At 44.1% G+C, this 26,767-nt stretch overlaps 1 protein-coding gene across 1 annotated transcript in view; it reads left to right on the top strand.

Moving 5' to 3' along the window:
* PLAG1 (PLAG1 zinc finger) overlaps window positions 1-26,767 on the top strand; it is a 51,201-nt gene that overhangs the window by 4,976 nt on the left and 19,458 nt on the right. The window lies entirely within an intron of this gene.

The raw sequence follows: 26,767 nt of genomic DNA, 5'->3' as shown, positions 1-26,767 counted from the left end.
ATTTGAGACTATAACATTTTATGAAAGTATTGGTGTGTACTTCACATTTGAAGCTATGAGAAATATACATGTGTGAAAACCTGGCAGAAATGATTGCAGGGCCATGATTTGATTTTTACTTTTAAATCGCTTGGCCTACTGCCCAGTCATTTGCATTCTAGTCTGGGTGCCCACCTGTCTCCACCTTTTCCACCAAGGGTGGTATTGACAAGGGTATGGGTGGTGAGGAACTGCCAAAGGTGCTTTGGTATTTTTGTTTTCTGATTTTGTGTATGTACTGGTATTTGTTGTTGTTAAAGTGTTAAGGTTTTTGCTCTTTTTTTTTTAATGCTTATCAGAAAACAAAGTCACAATTTCAGAAAACAAATAATATCTCATTTTTAAAAAGTGAAGTGATGTGATACTGCATTAAAATTGTTAGTGTTTATAAGTCCCTGGATGTCTTGTAAACAGAGTTACTGCAGGGTCATGGTATTAAAACTAACCACAGTGGTGTGTGTGGGGGGGGGATTTGAGATGGCAACCTAAGAAATGGGTATGCCTGCACAGAATGAATGAATTCAGGCAGTTATGTCCTAGCTTAATAGGAGGAGCAACTGGCTTGAAATGTTTCCCTGTATTTTTTTTTAAGTGAAAACTTTTCCTAATCTAAATACATAGAAAACCTAGAAATATGAATGTGTTAGAAAGCAAAAGTGTTCTTTTTTGATGTCTTAAAAAAAATGAGTTTTCAGTAATGAAAGTGTATTACAAGAACAGAAGTATGGACTAAAATGTCCAAAATTAATGGGGAAGAACTAGTGGATGAGAATATCAGATTAAATAATAATCATGGTAAATTTAAAATTTGACTTCTGTGAATAAAGAATAACTAAATACAAAGCAAATAATAATAAATTTACCCCCCCAAAATGAGAGTGATAATTGGGGGATCTATAAGAGAGTATTTGTAATACAAATTGCTGGTTTTATAACCTTTTAAAAATAGTTTCCCCAAAAGTTTTCCCTCCATATCTTTAGACTTGTATTAAACTAAATTAAATTTAAGAATAATATGTAGTGGTTATTTGGAATTCTTTATTTTTAAATAAGGAAAAACGATTTTTTGTTTTTTTTTAAAAGATTAAAGATTATTTTAAATGTGTACCTAAGTGAAGTGTTCTGAAAAATCTTAGAAACTGTTGAAAATTATTTTCTTCATTCTTCATCAGAAAGTTTAAAACTTTCCGTTAAGTTAGTGAAATAAATTTTAAAACCTTAGTATAAGAACAGTGTACTTTGTGGACTTTTTCAGGGCAATTTAAATCATTTCTTACAGACTTCATAACATTTAAAAAGCTTCTCACAAGGTAAAGATAAGAACATTCACAAACTTCTTAATTTCTGGAATGTTTTTAGGTGTAGGCTGACAATTAAAGGAATTTTCCTTCCCATTTACTAATTAGCAATTGATTTTCTGAAGGAGAATCTAGACCTATTACAGTATTATGTTCGGGAGTGGGCTTTTCCTTCAATATCAGAAAATACTTTGAGGGTAGAGGAGGCATCTTTTCTTCATGGGTCTCTACAGATTGTGATGATCTGTCATTGCAGAGTCTTGAGCGCTACCTTTTTTTTGAGAGTGAGAGACTCATTTGAGGCTTTCAGATATTAAATGTTTGAATTATTTTCTCAAACCAGTATTGGAATTGCACATGTGTTTATTGATTATTTATGATGTCCTATCTTTTAGTTTCTGAATATGGGAATGTTAATTCTCAGATGAAATGCTACAACTAAAGGGCTGCCACTTGACTTTTAAAAAAATTGTCTTTTTAATCAATAGTTTGACCTTAGAGCCTTTAATTTTGAGATACATTTTTGGAGACTGTTAAACTAGAAATTAGAGAACGAGGAATTTAGTCCCTTTGTCTAATAGGCAAAATGAGAAAAATGTTTTAGTCAGTTTTGTTCATTTGAAGATACTTTAGCAAAAAGTTGATTCACTTGTTCTTGATCAGAAGAATTTTAAGAAATTGAACCTGAAAGCTTGAGGTAGTTCAAATGTGCAGGTTCAAAATAGCACCAGTTGAATTTTAGCCTGCTAGATTTTCTCAATAACTTGATTTTATTTTCTTGTAGTGTCTTAATGCTGGAATTACACAGAGCCCGCATCACTTTTCATTATACTCCAAAAGAGTTATAGTAAAAGGTTTTATTTTTATCAAGTTTAGGCAATGAAATGAAAATACTGTTTTATATAAGAGAGCATTACCTTTTTTAAGCTACTTTGTGCAAATTCCCAAACAGTTTCTATAACTGTTCCATTCCAAAGAAGAGAAATTAGCTCCTTTACCTTAAAACTAAATTTGCTCTAAATTTACAGTTTATGGGAGGGTTGTCACTTTATATATTTGGGTAAGATCTATTATAACCTAAAAAATAAATATTAATATGATCATCATATCTGATTATAAGCTACCTCTCAAACATGAATTTGCTTCCCTTGTACTTCTAAAATTATTTTCTAAATAAAACTGAGAAAATGTTTTTCATGTGTTTTTCTAATTTGTTATTGTCTGAAGTAATTTAATTGGGTAAAATTTCAGTTTCAATTATGTTTCTCTTCTAATATTAATAGAATTTTACTTGAAAATTACTGTTCAAATGCACAGTGTTTCAGCACTAAAATAGCATTAGATATATAATAAAATAGGTATGTTGATTATACCAAGAGTGGTGGAAGCAGCCCTAGTAATTCTTATTTGGAATAGTTTAAAATGTTTCCAGCAAAATGCCTGTGAGTGTAAGGCACACCTCTAACAGCAGTTAGTGATATTTTATGCTTTTCTTTTTCTGCTTCATAAAATTTGAGCATCCTCAGAGCTGCTGCCATGCAAACAAATAACTGATTTAACTATGCCCTGTGTAAAGTACACATATCAGGTTTAGCTTCTCATGTAATTTGCTTTAGCTTTCTTATAAGAAAATTGTATAAGACAGGTATTCCTTAGTAATAATTTGGTATACATCACATCTTAAAATATATTACAGGTAAAATATATCATCATAATCGTTTACCCAAATCAAAATGGAAGTAAACTATCCAGTAATCGTTTTAATTAGACATAGAACGAAGGTTTTAAGTATTTAACAGGATAACTTGATGTACTGCTGAAATACAGGGAATTGTAGTTGAAAGTTGTTTCTGTACCCGAATCGATTTTTGTGTGCCTCAAAGTTTGTAAACAAAAGTGAACACATATAAAATCTGGCAGTTTACAGAAGTTCCTAAACATCTATCCTTTGACAGTTAATGAAAATGTACTTTTCAAATACATGGGCAAAATTACTTCAAAAATCATAACATATTCAATTATTATAGTTAGTTTTCAAAGAAAAATGGAGATGAATGGTTTAGTATTGCTTTTATCTACATCAATTGAATATTCATTGTAGTTGAATTTTTTAATCATTAAAGCATTTAATACTCTTAGGTATATTTTTGGGTTTTGTTTTTTTTTTTTAAGTAGTGTAACTGTTTTCCTTAAAACTCTGTCTTTTTTGGACATTATAACCTAATTAAGATAGTTATTTCAAAACTTTAACTGCTTTTATTTAATAAGAGAATTCCTGTTCCCTAGATCATATTATTCTTAAAAGAAGTTCCTACCTTGAAGCACTCTTAATCTAGCTCAGGTTATCTTTTTAAATCTATACTACATAGAAACTTTTCTTCTTCTAGAGTTAGGCATTTATCGCTATGATCTTACCTCTTAGAACTGCTTTTGCTGCATCACGTCAATTTTAGTATGTTACCTTTCCATTTTCATTTGTCTCAAGGTTTTTTTTTTTAATTTCTCTTTTGATTTCTTCCTTGATCCATTGGTTGCTCAGTAGCATTTTGTTTAATCTACATATCTGTGAATTTTCTGGTTTTCTTCATGTAATTATCTTCTAGTTTCATACCATTGTGGTCAGAAAAGATGCTTGATATGATTTCAGTTCTCTTAAATTTATTGGAACTTGTTTTGTGGCCTAACATATGATCTGTCTTGAAAAATGTTTCATATGTGCTTGAGAAGAATGTGTATTCTGTTGCTTTTGGATGGAATGTTCTGCAAATACCTGTTAACTCTATCTGGTCTAATATATCATTTAAGGCCAGTGTTTCCTTATTGATTTTCTGTCTGGGTGATCAGTCCATTGATGTAAGTTGAGTATTAAAGTTCCCTTCTATTATTGTGTTGCTGTCTATTTCTCCCTTTAGGGCCATTAATATTTGCTTTATATATTTAGGTGCTCCTATGTTGGGTACGTAAATATTTATAGATGTTATATCTTCTTGTTCAAATAAGCAACCTAACTTTTAGGGATATTTTAGGAACTAGAAAAAGAGCTCAGGGAACTAGAAAAAGAAAGGAAGGAAACATAAAAGATTACAGAAAAAATGAAATAGAGACTACAAAGATAATAGAAAAGATCAATGAAACTAAGAGCTGGTTCTTTGAAAAGATAAATAAAATTGACAACCTTTAGCTAGACTCACCCCGCCCAGAAAAGAGGACTAAGATAAATAAAATAAGAAATGAAAGAGTTGGCACAACTAATACCACAGGAATACGAAGCATCATAAGAGACTACTATGAGAGAATGGACTTGAGGACATGGGGAGGGGGAAGGGTAAGCTGGGACGAAGTGAGAGAGTGGCATGGACATATATACACCACCAAATGTAAAATAGGTAGCTAGTGGGAAGCAGCCACATAGCACAGGGAGATCAGCTCTGTGCTTTGTGACCACCTAGAGGGGCGGGATAGGGAGGGTGGGAGGGAGACGCAAGAGGGAGGGGATGGGGGATATATGTATACGTATAGCTGATCCACTTTGTAATACAGACAGTTATACAGCAACAAATGGACAACCTAGAAATGGATAAATTTCTAGAAACATACAATCTACCAAGACTGAATCATGACAAAATAGAAAATCTGAACAGATGGATTACTGGTAAAGAGATTGAATCAGTAATCAAAACCTCCCAACAATCAGAAGTCCAGGATCAACCAGACACCTTCACTGGTGAATTCTACCGAACATTCAAAGAAGAATTACAGGCATGCCTCGTTTTATTGTGCTTTACAGATATTGTGTTTCTTACAAATTAAAGGTTTGTGGCAACCTGCATCAAGCAAGTCTATTGGTGTCATTTTTCCAACAGTATTCACTTCTGTGTCACATTTTGGTAATTTTCACAATATTTCAAACTTTTTCATTATTATTATATTTGTTATGGTGATCCATCATCAGTGATCTTTGATGTTACTATTGCAAAAAGATTACAACTCATTGAAGGCTCAGATGATGATTAGCATTGTTTAGCAATAAAGTATTCTTTAATCACATTGTTTATTAAGACACGATTCTATTGCACCCTTAATAGACTACAGTATAGTGTAAACATAATTTTTAAATGCACTGGGAAAACAAAAAAAAAAAATCATGTGACTTGCTTTTTGCAATATTTGCTGTATTGCAGTGGTCTGGAACCAGCCCTGCAATATCTCCGAGGTATGCCTGCAATTCCAGTCCTTCTCAAACTCTTCCAAAAAGTAGAAAAGGAGGGAACTCTTCCAAACTCATTTTACAAGGCCAGCATTACCCTGATACCAAAGCCAGACAAGAATGCCATAAGTAAAGAAAATTATAGGCCAACCAATATCTTTGATGAACATAGATGCAAAAATCCTCAAAAAAATATTAGCAGACTGAATTCAATAACACTTTAAAAGGACCACATGCCATGAGTAAGTGGTATTTATCCCAGGGATGCAAGGATGGTTCAACATCCACAAATCAGTATGATACATCACGTTAACAAAGTGAAGGACAGAAATTATATGATCATCTCGATAGATACAGAAAACGCATTTAACAAAATTCAATATTCATTTATGGTTAAAAAAGAAAAAACTTTTAACAAATCAGGTATAGAGGAACTATACCTGAACATAATAATGACCATATATGACAAGCTCAGCACTAACATCCTACTCAGTGGTGAAAACCTTTTCCTCTATGATCAGGAAAAAACAAGGATACCCACTCTCGCCACTTTTATTCAACATAGTATTGGAAGTCCTGCCAGGTCAGTTAGGCAGGAAAAAGACAATTGGCAAGGAAGAAATAAAATTGTCACTACTTGCAGATGACATGATAACTTTATATAGAAAACCCTAAAGACTCCCCCCAAAAACTATTAGAACTAATAAATGAATTCAGTAAAGTTGCAGGATACAAAATCATTACAAAAAATATCTATACATTGCATTTCTATATACTAATAATGAAGTATCAGAAAGAGAAATTAAGAAAACAATCCCACTTAAAATTGCATTAAAAAAAATACCTAGGAATAAATTTAACTAAGGGGGTGAAAGACCTGTGTGCTGAAAACTATTAAGACACTGATGAAAGAAATTGAAGAAGGCACAAATAAATGGAAAGATATCCCATGCTCATGGATTGGAAGAATTAATATCGTTAAATGTCCATATTTCTTTGTAGATTATAAAGCAACCTACAGATTCACTGCAATCCCTTTCAAAATTCCAAAGGCATTTCTCAGAGAAGTAGAACAAACGGTTTGTTTGTTGACGCCATAAAAGACCTGGAATACCCAATGGAATCTTGAACATGAAGAACAAAGCTGGAGGCCTCACACTTCCTGATTTCAAACTATACAAAAAGCTATAATAAGAGAACAGTATGGTATTGGAATAAAAACAGACACATAGATCCATGAAACAGAACAGAGAGCCCAGAAATAAACCTACGCCTTGATGATCAATTAATACATGACAGAGGAGCCAAGAATACACAGTGGGGAAAGCACAGTCTCTCCAATAACTCGTGTTGAGAAAACTGGATAGCCATTTGCAAAAGAATGAACTTGGATGACTGTTTTACACTACACACAAAAATTAACTCAATGGATTAAAGACTTAAACATAAGGCCTGAAATCATAAAACTCCTAGAAGAAAACCTAGGCAGTAAGCTCCTTGGCATGGGTCTTGGCAATGATTATTTTAATCTGACACCAAAGGCAAAAGCAACAAAAGCAAAAATCAAGCAGTGGCATTACATCAAAATAAAATCTTCTGCATCAAAGGAAATCATCAACAGAATTAATAGACAACCTACTGAATGGGAGAAAATATTTACACATCATATATCTGATAAGGGACTAATATTCAAACTATATAAAGAAGTCATACAACTCAAAAGCAAAGAAAACAGTCCAATTAAAAATGGGCAAAAGACATTTTTCCCAAGAAGACATACAGATGGCCAACAGGCTCACGAAAAGATGCTCAGCATCATTAATTGTCAGGGAAATGCAAATCAAAACTGCAATGAGATATCACCTCACAGCTGTTAGAATGGCTATTCTCAAAAAAATAACTAGAAGTAGCAGGTGCTGGTGAGGATATGGAGAAAGGGAGCCCTTGTGCACCCTTGGTGGCGTGAACTGGTGTAGCCACTGTGGAAAACAGTATGGAGGTTCCTCACAAAATTAAAAATAGAAATGTCATATGATGCAACAATTCTACGTCTGGGTGTTTATCCAAAGAAAACAAAAACACTAACTCAAAAAGATATATGCACCCGCATATTCATTGCAGCATTATTCACGATAGCCAAGATACAGAAACAATTTGTGTCCATCAGTGGATGAATGGATAAAGAAGATGTGGTGGGTGTGTGGGTGTGTGGTGCATATGTATATGAATATTATTCAACCATAAAAAAGAACGAAATCTTGCCATTTGCACCAACATGGATGGACCTCGAGGGTGTTAATGCTGAGTGAAAGAAGTCAGACAGAAGAAGATGTATACCACATGATCTCGCTCATATGTGGAATCTAATAAATAAATTAATTTTTTTAAAACCCCAAGTTTATAGATACATAGAGCAGGTTGGTGGTTGCCAGAGGCAAGGGGTAGGGGGTAGGAGAAATGGATGAACTGTTTTTGGTTTTGTTTTAGTTTCAATGGGAAACAAAAACAAAACAAAAAAACATACTAGAGATCCAGTTGCTCTACTTAAACCTTGGGTCTGCTGTGACGCTTAAATTTCATCATACCCATTTCACCTTTTATCAGCCAGTGAAGGAAGAGGACGAGAAAGCAATTTGTTTTGAGAGAAATGCAATCGATCATATTCAGAGGCTGACTCACAAGAGCTTTTCTAAAATGCATGATACCTCTGCCAGCATTAAAAGGAATTTCTTAATTAAAACCATAATACCCGTGTGTCTCAGAAGTGTTTTCATAATCAGATTGCAGGCACACTTGTATGCCTGCGCTGGCCATTCCAAGTGTTCTGCTGTTTGCACGTATTTTGCACTCAGTGCTGCCACCCTGTGTATGGCAGTGCCTCGGTACTGTCTGCACTAATTTTCTGTGGGCTTTTTTTTTTTTTTTTATTAAGCGATAACGTCCAAAACTACTTCTGGAAAATAAGCATGCATATTACAATAAATTTTAAAGATATTTTAGTATACTGTGCTCTGTGTTTAACGCTGTACTAAACCTAGATTTTTAAAGGTTACACAATTCAGAAGTGTGGTGTTCAACTGCCAAAAACAAAATTTGGGAATTTTTACAGATAAATACCTTTATCTGTTTCATCTGTCACTTCACTAAAGGCGGAATTGGACTAGTATTCTAAATACAGCTTGAAATTAATCAAATATGAAAGCAGAGGGTTTGATCCTTTAAAGATGAGAAATATTATAAGATCTTTTCTTTTAGCCAAGTTTTAGTTAAAAGTTCTTCCTAGTAAAAGCAAAACCAAAAATGAGCACAAAAGAGACTGTTTCTGTTTAAAAGAAAAAGAAACTAAACTTGATTGGTTAAATTATTCCCCGAATCATTAGCCAACATGACTTTTAAATTATATCACCCCAAATATTTTGAGTATTAATACTGTGCGGCAGCCATAAAATACTTCGGCTGGATAGCAATCTCTGTTTTCACCTATATTATCTCACTTAAGTTTTACAGCAATCTTGTGAGATAGGAAGTGCAGGCATAATGTGTATGCAAGGAGCAGTAATGATTTCAGAAACTGGAATTCTGTTGCTTTTTATGAGTAAATCTTTAGACTGGACAAGCCATAGGAGCTAAATACATTAATTTGCTAGAGTAAACCTAAATTATCTCCATATTGAAGTTTAAATATTTATTTTAAAAATGGATTTGTTGTAAAAATAAAAATTTCAGTCATAAAGTTGACACTGAGTAACTCAAGTTAGAAAGTGCTTGCATGTCCACTTAATTTTTAAAAGTTATAGATAAGGGGGATAGTTTTTATGAATTTACTAAGTTAAGGAGATTTTTAAAGATATAAACCTAAGCTTCCTTTTTTTTTTAAACATAGTAGACTATCTTTTATTTATTTTATTTTATTTATTTATTTTCTTTTTGGCTGCGCTGCCCGGCACGTGGGATCTTAGTTCCCTGACCAGGGATCGAACTTGCGGCCCCTGCATTGGAAGTGCGGAGTGTTAACAACTGGACCACCAGGGAAGTCCCTAAACTTTTCTTTTTTGACGATCTTAAATAGGTACAGTTTTACTAATTTTTGCTTTCAAACACATTTACAGCAAAGCCTTCTGATTTCAGAATGAGCCTCTCTTTTTGCATTTTTGAATAGTTTCCGTTCAATAAATAATGTAATTCTATATCATGACAGCTGAAAATATTGACAGTAAAAATTGCAGGTCTTCAAGGGAGGGGGAGAGGTGGCACTTGAGGTAGGCTTTGAACAAGGCGTGAGTCAGGAATAGGTGGGAAGGAGGGCAGACACGCCAGTGAAGGGAGTGGTCTCAGTAGGGCTTAGGAGGCAGCAGTGTGCTTGTCGTCAGCAGTCTCCAAGAGGACCAGTCCGACTGCAGAGGATGGTTTGCTAGGGGGTAGCGCGACGTGGGACTGGAAGGGTGCGCTGCGGCCTGACTGCGAGCCACCTTGCCCGCCAGCCTGAGGCATCTGCGCTCTGGGCCTTAGGAGGCACTGCAGCGTTCTGAGCAGGGGCGGGTGTTCGGGAAACTAAGTCGATTCAGAATCCAGAGTGAATCGAGGCCATGGGTGTGAGACTAGTGTTACAAAGACGTTAGTATAATCCAGGCTTGAAGTGGTGGTCCACTGCTGGGAGGGTGACTCAGATCTCTCTCACTAAGCCCATTCTCACTAGCAAGTTCCAGACCTGGATTTTCAGGGGCCTCTTGGACATAACCACCAGGCATGGACGATTGACATCTCAAACTCAGCATCCCTACTGCTGGCAACTCAGACTTCAGGCCTTTTGTGAACGGCCCTCCCGTTCTTTCAGGCCCCTGGTCAGGAAACCATCCTTTCCACGTTGACTTGGAACTTCTGTTGTAGGCTTAGTACTTCGGTCGTAGAGACACAAAACGAAGTGGACACGTAGGGGAAGGAGGAGTTACCGCCAGTGGGAGGATCCAGTTGGCACAGACGTGGTCCTGGCGCAGGGAGTCGGGTTGCCTGTGGGGGGGGGGGGACAACCAAGAACGAGGGGACGATGAGGGTGCCGGCCTGCAGCGCATGCTGGGCGCTCCCCTGTGACGGGGGCCCAGCGTGTCGTGAGCGAAAAGAACGCTGGTAGATGAGGTGGAAAGGGAAGCTGGGGTCAGGGTGGACCAGATCTCCGCTGTTGAGAGATCGACCCCTGAGGCTCAGAGCCGCGTCTGTGGTGATAAGAAGCCATCATGTCACATCTCTTCGCTGGGCCTCCGTTCTTATCCTTCACTCAGCCCTCTCATCACCGATTCCCGGCACCTAACGTTCTCCTGTGCTCCCCTCATACGTCTCCCCAGGTCACAGAGGAGCTCCCCGCCCGGGGCCTCATTAACTCCGGCTCTGAACTGGTGGCCTTCGGCCTGGCCTGGGGAGAGTCGGCCTAGCGGGGAGCTGGGCCCCTCACCTCGTTCCTGCCCCCGCCTCTCCCATCCTGGGGTTTCCACCTACACGGTGCGTTCAACCCTTCCTCCCCAGGGAGAAACAGAATATCCTAGAAGCGCTCTGCCGTCTCACACCCCCTCCTGCGTCGTCCTTCCGTCGCTGCCAGGCTCCCTGGAAGCGTGGCCTCCGCTCTCTGTTCCCTTCACCGCTTCCTCCTTGAGCTGCCCTGCCCCGCCCATTGGAGGCTGTGTTTGGAGGGAGCATCCATCAGTAGCCTCCAGGTACCACAGCCAGTGGCACCTTTTCCTTTTTGTCGGCCCTCCTGCAGCAGGAGACGCGTCGTGCTCCCCTCCCCTCTGCGCTCCTGCGGCAGCTTGCACGGTGCCCCCTCTTCCCCGCCCGGGCCCAAGTCGCCGGCGTTTCCGCGGGCCCTGGGCTCCCCTGGGCCCCTTCTCCTCCCTCCGTGCCCACTTCTCCGCACCAGCGTCCGCTCCTGGGACATGTCCACGTCCCCGCCCGTGTACAAGACGCTTTGCCCCGTCTCCTCCTGAGTCAGCAGATTGGCAGGCCAGGTACCGTGCCAGACTCTGAGCCAGGTGCCCGCCCCCCCCGCGCCTGGGCCCTTCCGGCGCGTACACACAGACCCCCTGTCTGCCACCAGCAGGCCAGCTTTGTAGTGGGTCTGCAGAGACAAGTGCACGTACCCCCGAGAAGGACAGACGACAGACTGGGGGGAGGATGCACACACACCCGGAACTGGGGGAGACCCAGAATCCCAGAAAGAGGCACACACACAGAGCCACAAGGGTCAAGGGGAGATGCGTACACCGGGGCTGCTGTATCTCTCTGTCTATAAATTATTGTTTGTACTTCTGGAAAGACGGAGGAAGGAGAGAGCACACCAGCTCAGGCCCAGGGAGGGGACAGACGCACAGCAGGGAGAGATCCGTGCTCCCACGGGGTGGGCTGGGGGGAGACTGGTGATGCAGTGACACGCATCCAGAAGGTGGAAGGTGGGGGAGAGAGACACCCAGAAAGGGGGGTCAGTAGACAGATCAGGAAGGGGTGGGTCGCTCACCTTGGGGGGATGAAAGGGAGACACACGCACACAGGCAGGAGGTGGCAGAGTTACACTCACACCAGGATGTGAAGGGAGACTCACGCTCGTACACAGGAGGAGCTGGACACCCACAGAGGCACCCGGAGCCTGGGAGAGACACGCGTACACACACCCTGCAGGAGACAGACGCCCAGAGAGGAGAGCGGGACACACAGGTACCCAGAGCGGGAGAGACGTGTCTACGCCCCCAGTTGGGAAAGCAAGACAGATTCGAAAGGGAGCTGGCACGTGGCGCACGTGCATACACGTGCGTGCACACGTAGAGATGGTGTGCGGAGAGGCGCACAGACACCCGCTGAGGAAGAGCACGTGCGCGCGCACAGAGCCCCCCGAGTCACAGAGACACGCAACTCACCTGCGCCTCCAGTGGCTGCGCTCGCACCCGGGGCCCCGGGTCGGGGGTGACGTGTTCTGACGCCCCCTGGGTTTTCCCGGAGAGAATCTCTGAGCGGACGTTATCATTTGACCTCTGTGCGGAGCTCACACGCCAGGCCGCCCTCAGGTCACAGCTGCATACGGAATGCCAGACTTCAGTGCCCTTAACCTCAGTAAAGGACTGAATGCTGCCGTACGTTCCCATCCAAGTTGCATTTCTCCGCGGGTAACGTGAGTGTCATCGCAACCGTCTCCCGGGTCCGGGAGTGGGATCGCCATGGCTATGGCCGGGACTCTGCTCGCTACCGGCTTCCGGCCCTGGTGCACAGCTGGCTGGGACTTGCAGTGCTGGATGGCCTTGTTGCCCATTCGTGGAACTGGGTCTTGCTTGTCATGAAATCGCCCCTCACCTCTGCCCAGCGAGCGCACGGGAAGCCTCGGGAGATGCCAGCTCCTGGGCTGAAACAGTCGAAGCGGAGTCTCAGGTCGCGGCTTCCCACCCACCCATCGCTCCTCGGGGCCGCCCCTCCCGGCTTGGCTCCTGTCCCCACCGCGAGCCAGGCCTCCCTCACCTCCCCAGTGGGCCTCGCCCACCACCTGCCTCCCTGTGCTGCTCCCATCTCATCACGGGGTCCAGGGAGCCTGGAAGCTTCTGTGGGAGCCCCGTGGAGAGCCAGGTGGGGAACTCGGAACAGCAGCGATCACCTGGCGTTACCAGGCTGTTACCAGGCGCTCCCTCCGCGCTTCCAGCCAGCGCGCTCACACCTGGCCATTCCTTCCAGGCTCATCACAAGGCCGTAGATGGGTGCTGAGCTCCTCGAGTTCCAGGAGGGAGAAAAGGAGGCTCAGAGGAGTAGCCAAGTACAAGTAGTAAACGAGAGGATGCACGGAAAAGACTCAGCATAGGACCTGGTTCAGATGCGTGCTCAGACGGTCCTCATTGTCTATCAGCCCTGTCGACTCAGTTCTGCGAAATTCTACCTGACAATGGTAACAGCGATAATAGTTCCTCTAATAGAACTAGGACCTCTAAGAGTCCAATGGTCTAGTAATAGACAAGTATTAATTTGTTGCATGATTCATGTTTTCCTTTTATTTATATCCTACTGTAATATTTGATAGAATAGGAATATCTATTATTTTATGTTCTAATTAATACTAACCTATTAATAGCTAATAGTCTAATAGAGAGCTAATTAGAATTTATAATAGACATTAGGTAACTCTGCCCAGGTTCACTGAGAAGACTGAGTCTCTCAGGCTTGCCTGTCAGCAGCCTGTTCCCTGACCACCAACCCCATCTCTGCCCCCTCATCCCCTCTTTTCTTGGCTGCCGAGCAACTGTGCTCTCCTGCCCAAGGCTCACCATCTCTTTTCCTGTCCCATTGAGCATGGAAATGTGTTCACCCCACTGGCTCTTTTTCTCCGGCCAGTGGAGATGTTCAAGATTCTCCAGACCAAGCAGGTGGAAGCTGGACTCTGCCACCTCCATCCATCCCGCCGTCCTTTCTCCTGCAGACCTTCGTGCCTTCACCTCCTTTCCCAGACCTCGCCACGTGGGGCTTCCACGTGCGTGAGCATGTCTGTGCACACGCACCACACACACACACCCCATCGCCAAGCCCGGCAGGTGCTCCCCTGTGCTGTGACTCGGGGCCCTTCCCCTGTGGGGCGCCTGCCGCCTTCGGGCCACTGTGTCCAGCCCCCTCCCAGCCCGATACAGTTCTCAGATCTTGCTAGACTGATTTGTCCTCTACCCTCATTACAGTTAAAAATGACCCAGTCATTGTATGCTAAATGATTGCTTGAAAGCCTGAATGTTGAAAACCCTCTCCCAGAATATTTATTTCTAGAAAATAATTTACATAGTTGAAAGGCCATGACTAATAAAGGTATTTGTTCCTGTTACTTTTACATCCTCTCAGACTCTGAGCAGTAATTGCCTGGCTTCAGTAGAGTGTGTAGAACGGTTGGTTGGCCTGTGACTCTGTGTCAGGATTTCAGAAACGATCTCATGGACTCCGTCCTTCACAGAAATTGTGAGAGTCAGAAACTGCATGTAAATCATTTCTGGCTTCGTCACCATCAGCACCCGCAGAGTTTGTAGGATATCACATATAGGTTTACTGTGGAGGTTAAGTTTAGTGCTGCCTTCAGAGATTTTTTGGTACAAGTTCTTATTATAGAGTATTTCAAAAATACTGAAAAATCGAAAGTGGAGAGAACAGTAGAATGCATCCTCACCTACCCATAATCAGTGTCAGCAGTTATCACCTCAGTGACTAGGTCCTCCTACCCACACCCACCCCTTCTCCTGCCCACTAATTTAATACAAAATTCTTTCATGTCACTTGTATATTTTTGGTATGTACAAAATGTGCAGACTCTTTTTAAAGATATAATCACAGCACAACTGCCACATCCCGAGAGAACAATAATGCCTTCATGTCATCAAATACCTACTTAGTGTTCAAATCTCCACAGTTGTCTCTTAGGTTGTTTTTTAACAATTTGCATGATTCAAATCCAACAAGCCTGTGTATATAATCAGTTGACACATCTCTCAAGTCTATTTTGACCTCCAGGTTACCTGTTCCCTTCCCCCCACCTCTTAAAATTTCCATGTTGAAGAAGTGGGTTTTTCAGTTCGGTTTGGTTTCGGTTTTGTCCCGTAGAGTTTCCCACAAGTCTGGATTTTGCTAATTGCATCCCTGTCGGGTTACTCGACGTGCTTCTGTGGCCCCTCATTTTGTGTAAGAATCAGGTTCTGCTTTTTGCCTCCAAACACGTTGAAGTCTCCTAGAAAGAAAAGTGGGGAAGCTGGAATGTGGAAGAAGTAAATTTTGAATGAAGTGCTACAAGCAATAAGAATGCCATTGATACATGTGTGGTAAATCTAGATATGTGATCCCTTATTTCTGGTGGAATACTGACGTTCACATCGTCCAAAATGTGGTTCAATATTAGCAGGTATTTCCTTCTGGTATTTTTTTTCTTTCAACCTGTGTAATACTTTTGTAAACTGAATTGGGATCTTCCTTGTTTTGTATCCTAACACCGTATAAAGGTTATTTCCCGTGTACTTTTATGTACGTATTCCTCAGAAGCTGGACTCCTTTGAATGAGCACCTTTGAATTCAGAGCATCCTTTGAATGAGCACCATATTTTACTTAGTCGTCCCTGTGGTCGGCCAGGTAGTTGATTCCTAGTCTTCACATAATGCAGTGATGGATGGTCTTGTGCATAAATCGTTATGTGCGTCTCAGGTTATTTTCTTTAGATAAATTCTTAGGCATGAATGAGTGGAGAAAATGATAAGTGCCGTCTTTTGCTCGGCAGTCGCGTGGCCAGTTTGACTTTTGGAAGTCGCCGTGGGAATGCACATTTCCTCAGCCCTCCCCAGCGTGGCCGTGACCACCGTCCATGCTTTTTTATTTCTCTGGTCTGTATTTATCTTTCATATCTTTTCCCCACTTAGCTGTCCCCTCTCGCCGCCGTCATTAATTTGCCTTTGACACCTGAGGCTGCGAATCTTCCCTGGGCCAAAAATCTCAGCCACCCAACCTGCTGTGGTTTTGCCTGAGAGACTGGCCCTGAGTGAGGGCAGGCACAGCGCCCACCTCCGTTCTGAAGTGTGTGATGCGCGTGCATCTGGGTGTTCAGAACCTGTGTTCCTTCTCTTTGTCTTGCTCCCCCTCTGTTTTAGGTCATGGATGTTGCAGCTTAAATGAAAGATCACTGTGTATTAATACTACAAGCTCATGGGAAGCTGAGGGGGGAGAAACTCACCTGCCAAACTCTGAATTAATCGGAATTTGCAAAACACATAAATGAAGGGAGTCATTATTCACGTTACCCGACAATTCCTTTTCTAAAACATAAGGATTCAGATTGGCACCTCTTTCGGTACCTTTCGCCATTTAACTATCTGGGGGGACGTCGGTTAGAAGTCGAAAGTCTTAGAAACATTCAAACGTCCTAATCAAGACGCTCTGAAATTACAGCACCTCCGAAGAATACCTCCCATTTGTATAACGCTCTGCCACGTGTCATTGGCCCTTGAACCGCTGGCCTCTGCGACCAGGTGACTCAACGGCGGCCGCACGTGAGTGCGGAGTCGTCCTGAAGCGGCAGCGGAGCCCCAGGCCTGTCCCTCCGTGACTTGGTGCCGCAGCGCGGCCACGGCCAGCCCTGCCTCGGGACTGTCCCTCCCTCCCCGGGTCCCGCCCCCCAGCACCAAACTGCCGCAGCTCCTCAGGCTCAGCAGCCTGGTTTCCTGTGCCCGTGCTCACGTTGGCGGGTTCCCCTCACTGTTCTAAAGGAATCAGGCAGTTTGGGACTGATGGACGTTGCCTGGGGCTCTTCCGTGACAAAGGACTTGATACGTCCACACGGAGGCAGAACCACACGGGGGAAACGGAGGACCAGCATAATCTTCAGAAACAACTTCAACACAACCTGCATTTGGGATGTTTTGAAAGGCCGTGTCCTCTGCTGGCTGGTCGTCGGGCACGTTCTCACGTCCTTTGACCACGTGGCCGGCGCCCGTTCCTCCTTGCAGACTGTGCCCCGGGGTCCCCTCTTCATGCAGCAGCCCTAGTTTCTGTCCCCTCTGTCCTCTGCCTGCACCCGGTTGTCCCACTCTGGCGTCTGCACACACCCCGTCCTGCTGTGTATTCTTTTTTTTTTTTTTTTTTTTTTTTTTTGCGATACGCGGGCCTCTCACTGTTGTGGTCTCCCCCGTTGCGGAGCACAGGCTCCGGACGCGCAGGCTCAGCGGCCATGGCTCACGGGCCCAGCCGCTCCGCGGCACGTGGGATCCTCCCGGACCGGGGCACGAACCCGTGTCCCCTGCATCGGCAGGCGGACTCTCAACCACTGCGCCACCAGGGAAGACCCCTCCTGTGTATTCTTGTGTTCTGGGTGCCATCCCCTCTCATCCGTTGTTCTTTTTCTCTCAGCCTTTCCTTCTCTACCTGGTCCTTCCCGTCAGCCCTTAACGCGTCAAGCCTCTGCTGTTGTAAAAACAAGCAGCACGTGGTGACGGAAGGTTCTCTCTTTTTCTACCCCTCGCCCTCCAGCTGGTGCCGCTTCTCCAAAGAGCAATACGTGCTGGGAGCCTCGGACTTCTCAGGTTCAGCTGATTCCTCAACCTCAGTGATCCATCCCGGTTCCTCCATCCCCTGACATAGTTCTTCCCAAGATTTTACTAAAAGCCTGCGTATCACTCACGCAAAAGGGAGTAGGATGTGGTCCTTACCTTGACCACTGTCTGCATGAATCACTCTCTTCCTGGTTTTTCCTCCTATTCAAGGACGTTCCCTCTGCGGGCCACCCTCTTCCGTCCATCCTGTAAAGGAGGAGTCCCTCCTCGAAGCCCTGTGTGTTGTAAGTGGCCTTCCTGCTGGGCCTCCGCTCTGTCCTCACCTGCCCTTCAGAGCCTTTGCTGCTTCTCCCTCGTCTGTCAGATAAGCTGCCGTTCAAGGTCTTCACCCGATCGGCTGTTTCTTAACATGGATAGTGTAGCCCTTACTGAGTGCTGGTCACTGCGGTATGTGCTCTACACACGACATCACTTATTCCCCATAACAACCCTGTAGGGTTTAATTATCTCACTTTTCAGCTGAGGAAACCCAAGCTGGGAAATGGTAAGTCATTCACCCAAGGGCTCACAGCTGGTCCCCTTGACCCCGTAATCGCAAGCCTGCCTTTCCCTCGCCTACTCGGCTTCCAAAAGCACAGGCCCTTCATAACCTCCTGGTCTCCTCCTAGCCTTGCCTTTCCCTAAGGTACCATTGGCTCCAGGCAAAAAGCAGTGACCACGCCTCCCCGTAGCCCCTTCTCCCCAGGCCGGGCGCTGTCCCCTGTCCTGCTCCCCACTCTGGGCCACACTCCAGCCTCTCCAGCCACACTTGACAGGCCCACACCTCACCTCTCTCACCCCCAGTTTTTTTTTTTTAGAGACATTTTTTTTTACATTTTTAAAATAATTTTTATTGGCGTATAGTTGATGTACAACGTTGTGGTAGTTTCTGCTGTACAGCAAAGTGAATCAGTTCTACATATACACATAGCCACTCTCTTTTAGATTCTCTTCCCGTATAGGTCATTACAGAGTGTTGAGTAGAGTTCCCTGTGCTCTGCCGTAGGTCCTTATTAGTTGTCCAGTTTATGTACAGTAGTGCGTATTTATCGGTGAGTGTGTTCGGACATCCCATTCCCCCCTCTGTGCAGGTGGGGGGACTGCCCTCCTCTATGGAGGAAGACGAGATTTCTAGGCATGACCACCAGGTGGCACAGTGACTGCAGCATCCTGGTGTCGGTGAGCTTGGGCCAAGCCAAGACAGACAGCAGGTGCTCTTGGCTGCCGGGCCCCGAGGGAGACCCGAGAGAGTTTTCAGATTTACAGCATTCAGCCTATTCGTCGCCATTCACAAAGGCAGTCAAGGAGGGTGGACCACTGTGTTCCTTCACAGGTCCATGTGGCCAACAGGAGGGAAGGCTTCCCTCCTTCCCTTCTTCTCTTCCTCCTCCTCTTCGTTCAGCAAATATTTGAGCACCTCCTTTGTGCATCCACTGTTCTAGGTAGGAGGCATATGGAAGCAGATAAGAAAAGGCAAGATCTCAGCTCCGAGGGTGCTTACCCTGCGGCCTTTGCCGGGACCCCGTAGAAGATACTGGAGACAGAACCAGGAGTCTCTTTGCTCTTTTTGTTACTACCCCCAAAGCCCCTTTTTCCCCTTGCCTCCGGCGTGGATTGACCCCTAGTTTTATATTATCCAAATAGGTTTCAGTTTAAAAAGCAAAAGGACCACCAGTCAGTGTACTGTTGTGACTAATTTTGTTTTCTTGATGATTTTCTTTGGCCACTTGTGACCCTACTTCTCAGTTATCCCACTTAATCAAGAATTGACTGTGTTCTCTTTACAGTTAAAGATGTTAAGGTTCAGAAAGGCCACAAGGCATGTTAATGTTGCATAGGTTAATACACGAAGAAATAGGTACTCAGGTCTCTGTATCATCACTCCATCATGTTCAGGATCAGTGCCAGTGAAGTTTTTGGCTTTTTTAATTTATTGAAGTCGAGTTGATTTACAGCGTTGTGTACATTTCTGCTGGACGGTAAAGTGATTCAGTTATGCACGTATATATTCTTTTTCATATTCTTTTCCATTACGGTTTATTATAGGATACTGAATAGAGTTCCCTGTGCTATAGAGCAGGACCTTGTTGTTTATCCATTCTGTATATCATAGTTTGCATCTGCTCATCCAAAACTCCCACTCCATCAATGCCAGTAAAGTTTTTAAAAATAAAAAGAAAAACAGGCAAGTCCAGGGTTGTGACAGGTACCTGTAGATAAATTTGGCAAACACTGCATTTTTGCTGGAGGGAGCTTGACAAGGTGGGCCCAGTGTAAATTATTGAGTTAAAATGACATCTAGTGTTTCGAAACATTTCCTCTGCACGGGATGAGCAGGAGTGTGAGAGGAATGCACGTACGATCACTTAGAAACCTCAGAGATCACGAGTTGCTTGTTTGAAGCTAGGGGGAGTTCCTGTCTGCTGGAGCAGCCCTCTTGGTGGGGTCAGCCTTCCCTGAGTACATGTGGACTGCCATCTCCTCCTGTGTCTTCCCTCCCTTTCTAATCCCTCCACCCGCCTGGCTCTGCAGCACGGCATTCAGTTCCCAAACCCTTGCCAACCCTGCTTCGGTTTCAGCAGAATGAGGGGAGGGGACGAATTCGAGATGCCACGTGACAGGGACATTCCCACGCTGCAGTGTGGAATGTTGGTTTACTACGTACTTTGATAAAGTAGCTGTTTTCTCTGAGTTTTAGTAATCGTCATGTTTCCACAGGTGCATTAGAATCTTTGACCACGGTTCAGCCACAAGCAGGGGTCAGTCCACCATCCCCGGAAAGTCAGCAGTCACATATTCCCTGAAATGCCATTCAACACAACTCGCAAAGTGATTGCTGGCTCCGTGCAGATCGGTTTTGTTTATCAGTGACATGGGATTATCTGTGCCCATGACCACCATGAGATTTAGGCTACACCCCACCTCTCTCACAGAGACGAGGCGATCAAAAGTACACTGCTACCAAATACCAGTTTTCACATGAATCTCACATCACATGTGACGGGTTAGTGTTCTTCACTTGGAGTCCTGCACTTGTCTGTCCTTCGAAGATTCTGTTGGCTGTGATTCTATGTAGGAGCCTGTGCCAGAAAAGAAAAGAAAAAAAAAAAAGAACCCTTATTTTCAAGTGCACATCTGGTCGTTTGGGGGCAGCACTAACTCCTGAGTCACCCACCGAATAGGAGAGTTTTGCATTTTGAGCCCTGAGAGCCCTGCTAGAGACCTCAGGTACGTCCCCTTGGTGAATTCTCACAGGACCGCACGGCGTTCATCCCCATCCTGCAGAGACACTAAATTGTCCGAAATTACACTTAGGTAAGGGTCCGGCAGGATTCAAACCCAGTTCTGATTCTCAAAAAGCGAGTCCTTTGCCTCTGTGCCACTGTTCCCCATACTCTGGCTCTGAACCGTGTAAGGCCTCACACTGATGGGTTTAAAATCCCTTTTTGTTAATTACCTATCAGCAAACACTGCAAAGGCTAAAGTGAGTTTATAATTGAGGAAGGTCACATTTCTTTTTTTTTTTAACTTTTTATTTTATGTGGGAGTAGAGCCGATTACCAATGTTGTGAGAGTTTCAGGTGCACAGCAAGGCGACCGGCCATACATATACATGTATCCACTCTCCCCCAAACTCCCCTCCCATCCAGGCTGCCACATAACATTGAGCAGAGTTCCCTGTGCTCTACAGTAGGTCCTTGTTGGGTATCCATTTTAAATATAGCCGTGTGTACATTGCCAATCCCAAACTCCCTAACTATCCCTTCCCCCCATCCTTCTCCCCTGGTAACCAGAAGCTCACTCTCTAAGTCTGTGAGTCTGTTTGTGTTTTATAAATAAGTTCATTCTTTTTAGATTCCGCATATAAGCGATGTCATATGATATTTCTCTTTCCCTGTCTGACTTACTTCACTCAGTATTACAATCTCTAGGTCCATCCATGTTGTTGCAAATGGCATTATTTCGTTCTTTTTTATGGCTGAGTAGTATTCCATTGTATATATGTACCACATCTTCTTTATCCACTCCTCTGTCGATGGACACTTAGGTTGCTTCCATGTCTTGGCTATTGTGAACAATGCTGCAATGAACATTGGGGTGCATGTATCCTTTTGGATCATGTTTTTCTCTGGATATATGCCCTGGAGTGGGATTGCAGGGTCAAGGTCACACTTCTTTTTAAAAAAAAAGAAATGCTAACCTAAAAAAGTTGATAGGAAAATCACCACTTAATTCTCTTTCGGAAGGCAACACGACACAGAAAGGTTGGCTGTTTGCCGCATAATCTAAAAACGTGTCTGGGGATGGGGGTGCGGGGAGCACATTATTCAGGCACCTACATTTAGGAGAATTTGTAAATCATGAGAATAATTTTTTTTTTTTTTTTTTTGCGGTACACGGGCCTCTCACCGCTGCGGCCTCTTCTGTTGCGGAGCACAGGCTCCGGACGCGCAGGCTCAGCGGCCATGGCTCACGGGCCCAGCCGCTCCACGGCATATGGGATCTTCCCGCACTGGGGCATGAACCCGCGTCCCCTGCATCGGCAGGCGGACTCTCAACCACTGCGCCACCAGGGAAGCCCCATGAGAATAATTTAAAATGTTCAGCCCTCGATAACATGAGTCGTACAGGACTCCTCCACTATCTCCAGCTTCGTTCTGTCTCTGTCACCCTTGGCTCCAAAAATAACCAATTGCCTGAAGTTATCCAGATCCACCAACAGTGTCCAACTCCCCACCTGCCATACCTGCCCAGGCTTGGCTAATTCTTACTCATACTTTTGTTGTCTTGGCTCAACAGTTACTTTAATTTTTTAATGACTCAAAGGCAGGCCTACCAGTCAGCACGACACTTTTCTTTTTTAAGGCTACCACTAATTAACATATTTAAAAGACCTGTACCCAGGCTGAAGTGAAACCCTCCAGTGAGTACTTCCTTTGGTATTTGATAAATGGAACCTATCCCAGAACTGTTTATTATTTGTACATCTCAGTTCCAGTTCCAGTGTATTCCCGGAGCCTTTAAATCACGGAGCGTGATGTGCCAGTGTGTAAGGGACAGGTGAGCTGCGCTGGCCTCCTCCAAGGGCGGCAGCTGAGAATGTGGCTCTGAGAACTGCCTCGACATCTATCCTCTCTAGTAAGGATTCAGTGTGACCCTTACAGTTAGGCCAGTAGCCCGCTCATCTTTTTCTTTTCCCCCTCCGCATGGGGAGAAAAGATTTTAGCCATTTTGTGTCATAACCCTCATAAAGGATTTAGTCATGAGTTTATCATCTCACAGAAAAGTGGAGTTTTTTTTTTTTTTGCAAACTTCAGTAAATTCATAAGAAGAGTTGTTTCTTGGCCTCGTCACTTTTAAGTTTCTCTCAGTACGGAAACTCGGCCTTCCTCCTGACTTCCTTGAAGTATAATTGGTATTTAATACACTGCACGGATTTAAAGTGTACAGTTTGCCAGGTTGCGACATGCATCCCCGATACCATCACCACAACCAACATAGTGAACATAACCGTCATTCCCAAAAGCTTGCTCATGTCCCTTTGTGAGTGGTGCCCCCCGATCCCACCCAGTCCCCAATAACTACTGAGCTGTTTCCCGTCACTCCAGGTTAGCTTGTATTTCCTAGAATCATATATAAATGGAGTCACGCGATATGTCCTCTCTGCTTCTGCCTGATTTCTTTCACTCCGCGTGATTATTCTGAGGTTCACCCGTGTTACCGTGTGTATCAGTGGTATGTTCCTTTTCATTGCTGGTTATTAGTCTGTTGCATGAACCCGTTACAGCTTGACTATCCATTCACACATTGAGGGACATTTGGGTTGTATCTAGTTTTTTACTGTTACAAATAAGGCTGCTGTGAATATGCATGTATAAATCTTTGTATAGACATCTGTTCTCACATCTCCTGGGTAAATACTTAGGTGTGAAATGGCTGTGTCACATACTTAACTTTTCAAGAAACCGCCAAGCTTTTAAAAAGTGATTGTACATTTTTACCTTCTTGCCGGTATGAGTTAGACTTGTCTCACATACTCACCAGCACTTGATACAATCAGACGGTCACTTTTTCTTTGGTTTCTGGCTGCGTTGGGTCTTCGTTGCTGCGTGCAGGCTTTCTCTAGTTGCGGTGAGCGGGGTCTACTCTTGGTTGCGGTGCGCGGGCTTCTCATTGCGGTGGCTTCTCTTGCTGTGGAGCACGGGCTCTAGGCGCACAAGCTTCAGTAGTTGTGGCACATGGGCTCAGTAGTTGTGGCTTGCGGGCTCTAGAGTGCGGGCTCAGTAGTTGTGGTGCACGGGCTTAGTTGCTCCGTGGCATGTGGGATCTTCCCAGACCAGGGATGGAACCCGTGTCCCCTGCATTGGCAGGCAGATTCCCAACCACTGCGACACCAGGGAAGTCCTTTTTTTTTTTTAATTGTAGTCATTCTAGTGTGTAGAAAGCAGTATTTCCTTGTGGTATGATTTGCATTTCCCTAGTGACCAGTGATGGTGCGCATCTTTTAATGTGCTTATTTGTCATCCATGTACCTTTATTGGTGAAATGTCAATTCACATAGTTTGCCCATGTTTTAACTGGGTTGTTTTATTATTGTTGAGTTTTGGAAGTTCTCTCTATAGCCTGAATACAACTTCTTTACACACGCTTAGCAAAGTTGTTCTTCTAGTCTTCTAGTGGCTTGTCTTTTCATTCTCTTAACATTGCCTTTTGAAGAGCAGTTTTAAAGTCTGATGGAATCTAATTTATCAATTTGTTATTTTATGGGTCGTGCTTTTAGTATTGCAACCAAGGAATATTTGACTGACTGAATGTCACAAGATGTTTATCTTTGTTTCCTCTTCGCATTTTTATAGTTTTGGGCTTTAAGTTTGTGTCCATGATCCATTTGTATATGGACTGAGGTATGCATCCAAGTTCTTTTTTTTCCCCCAAAAAAACCTTTTTTTTTTTTGTAAAAAGATTTTTTCTAATTATAAAAGTAAGACATTTGTAAAATACGGAAGAGTATAAAGCCTACATCTTGCTAATTTTTTAATAACTTACCGAGGTACATTTAAAGGTATTGTGGCGGAGTGGGGCGGAGTAGTTCTAAGTGTGACTTTACAAAATTGGAATCAGAGTATATTCCATGTCCTGCTTTTAAAAATTTGAGCATTATATCAGTGTTTAATCATGTGACTTAATGTTTTTTAAATGCATGTTTTTAATGGCTGTGTAGTTATCCTATCATATAGACATATGCTACTTTACCCCTTTTATTAGACATTATCAACTTTTATTCTTAAAATATGCCTGTACTTAAATCTTCGTTTCTCGGCTTTTTTCCTTATACTTTTAGAAATGATTTATCAGGTCACCATACATGTACGCTTAGCTTTTACTACCTATTTCCACAGTGTATTCCAGAAAAGTTTCAATGGTTTACACTCCCAACAGCAATAACTAAGACACTTAATTTTTTTCAATTAATTTTAAAATCATTTTTTGAAGTAGAGTTGATTTACAATGTTATATTGGTTTCAGGTATGTAACAGTGATTCGATATTTTTATAGATTTTAATCTATTTCAAGTTATTATGAAATATTGGTTCTATGCCCTGTGCTGCGCATCACGTCCTTGTATCTTAAGAAATTTAATTTTTTATGGCAAGTGTGTTTCTGTGAAAGCCTCAGGGATGCCCCTGGACACCCCTCTCTTGTCCTCCGCAGGGTCCCTCTAACCTCGGCTGCTGTCCCCAGGCCAAGCGCCTTGCTCTCCCTGCCTCCTTACCAGATGCACCCCTCTCGCTGGGCTCTGTGGACACTGGCCAAGTTAAGCAAACTCCTTGCATAGCTTACCCCTTTCACCAGAAAAAACTTGCCTGGTGAGTGCGCATCTGTCTTAGGTCTGCAATCATGGACGAGGAAAGCGTGTCCGTTTTCTTGGCCATGGTTTGTCTTGTCTCCGTTTCTCCCCTGCCTCTTTATCCTCAGCCCCGCAGCGTTCTCTGCTCTCTCCTGCCAGGCACCCCGACGCCGCCTCTAACCAGCGCCCTACCATTTTTCTCCTCCAGCGCCCAGCTGTCTCCTCCTCGCTGCAAGTCCCTTGCTGGCCCTCCGCTGGCACCCACGTGGAGGTGCGTCCCGTCCTCCCGGCCCCGGCCTCTCACCGCCCGCCCCACCCCACACTCTTCCTTGCTGGAGGCTGGTGTCCTCACGCCTGAGTGGTGACCTCTGTGCAGCAGTGGCAGGGGTGCTCCGGAACCCTTAGCAGCTCTGTCTTTTTGTGGGTTGTGCCACCTTTTCCTTCCTTCTCGATGCTCAGCCTGCCACTCGGCCTCTAAATGGCCTGGTTTGGTCCTACCGTGGTGGTCAGGAGGCTCCACCGGTAACGGGGTTGGCCCTGAGTGACAGGAGGCGACTCAGCCAGCTCTGCCCCCCACCCCCTGCATGTCCTCTGTCAGCACTGTCGGCTCACAGGCGGCCTCTCTCTGGGACAGGCTGCTTCTTGCTGGTTTTCAGCTCTGTGCTGTGTGCTCGTCCAGCACTGTCTCCTGCACCCCACTGAAGTCCCCGCCCCTGCACCTCCCCCGTGCTTGTTCTCAGTGCCGTGGACCCCTTCGCTGTCTCACACCTGCTTCTCATCGCTAGTACGTGAGCGCGACGGTCCCTGCACTTTTCGCATCTGAACCCTTAGGACGGCTGTAACTGTGCAGCACGGGTCACCTTAGACTCTGTAATCCGCAGGGGTGACCTGTGAGTCCTGGCTAACTGGCATGCTCCCCACACCCCGTTTCCCATCTATGTTGTACACCCTTCAGGGCAAAAGTCCACGGTATTCTTCTCCTTTTCTGATCTTCTGTCACTTGTTTATACCATACAATGTTGCTTTTGCTGTCGAGTGGTCACCCTAATACCGCCTTAGGGCAGCTTTGACTTTAACCGTCACGCTGCTTGCCCTGACATAGGCGTCTTTCCTGTAGCTGCAGCTCCTGTGCACCTCGAGAACAGGGGCCCGTGTGTTTGCATCCCCAGTGATTCAGATCTGTGCCACATGGGATAGAGGCTAGTAACAGTTATCACGTCGGTGTCAGCTGTCTATCTTACTGGAGGGGTGGTCACATGTGGCTGCACGCTGACCCCGGGTCCAGGGAAGTGAAGCAGGTGGTTTCTGCAC

This window comes from Globicephala melas, chromosome 17, assembly GCF_963455315.2.
Source record: "Globicephala melas chromosome 17, mGloMel1.2, whole genome shotgun sequence".
In the NCBI taxonomy this organism is placed as follows: Eukaryota; Metazoa; Chordata; class Mammalia; order Artiodactyla; family Delphinidae; genus Globicephala; species Globicephala melas.
This window is presented reverse-complemented; position numbering and strand designations above follow the sequence as displayed.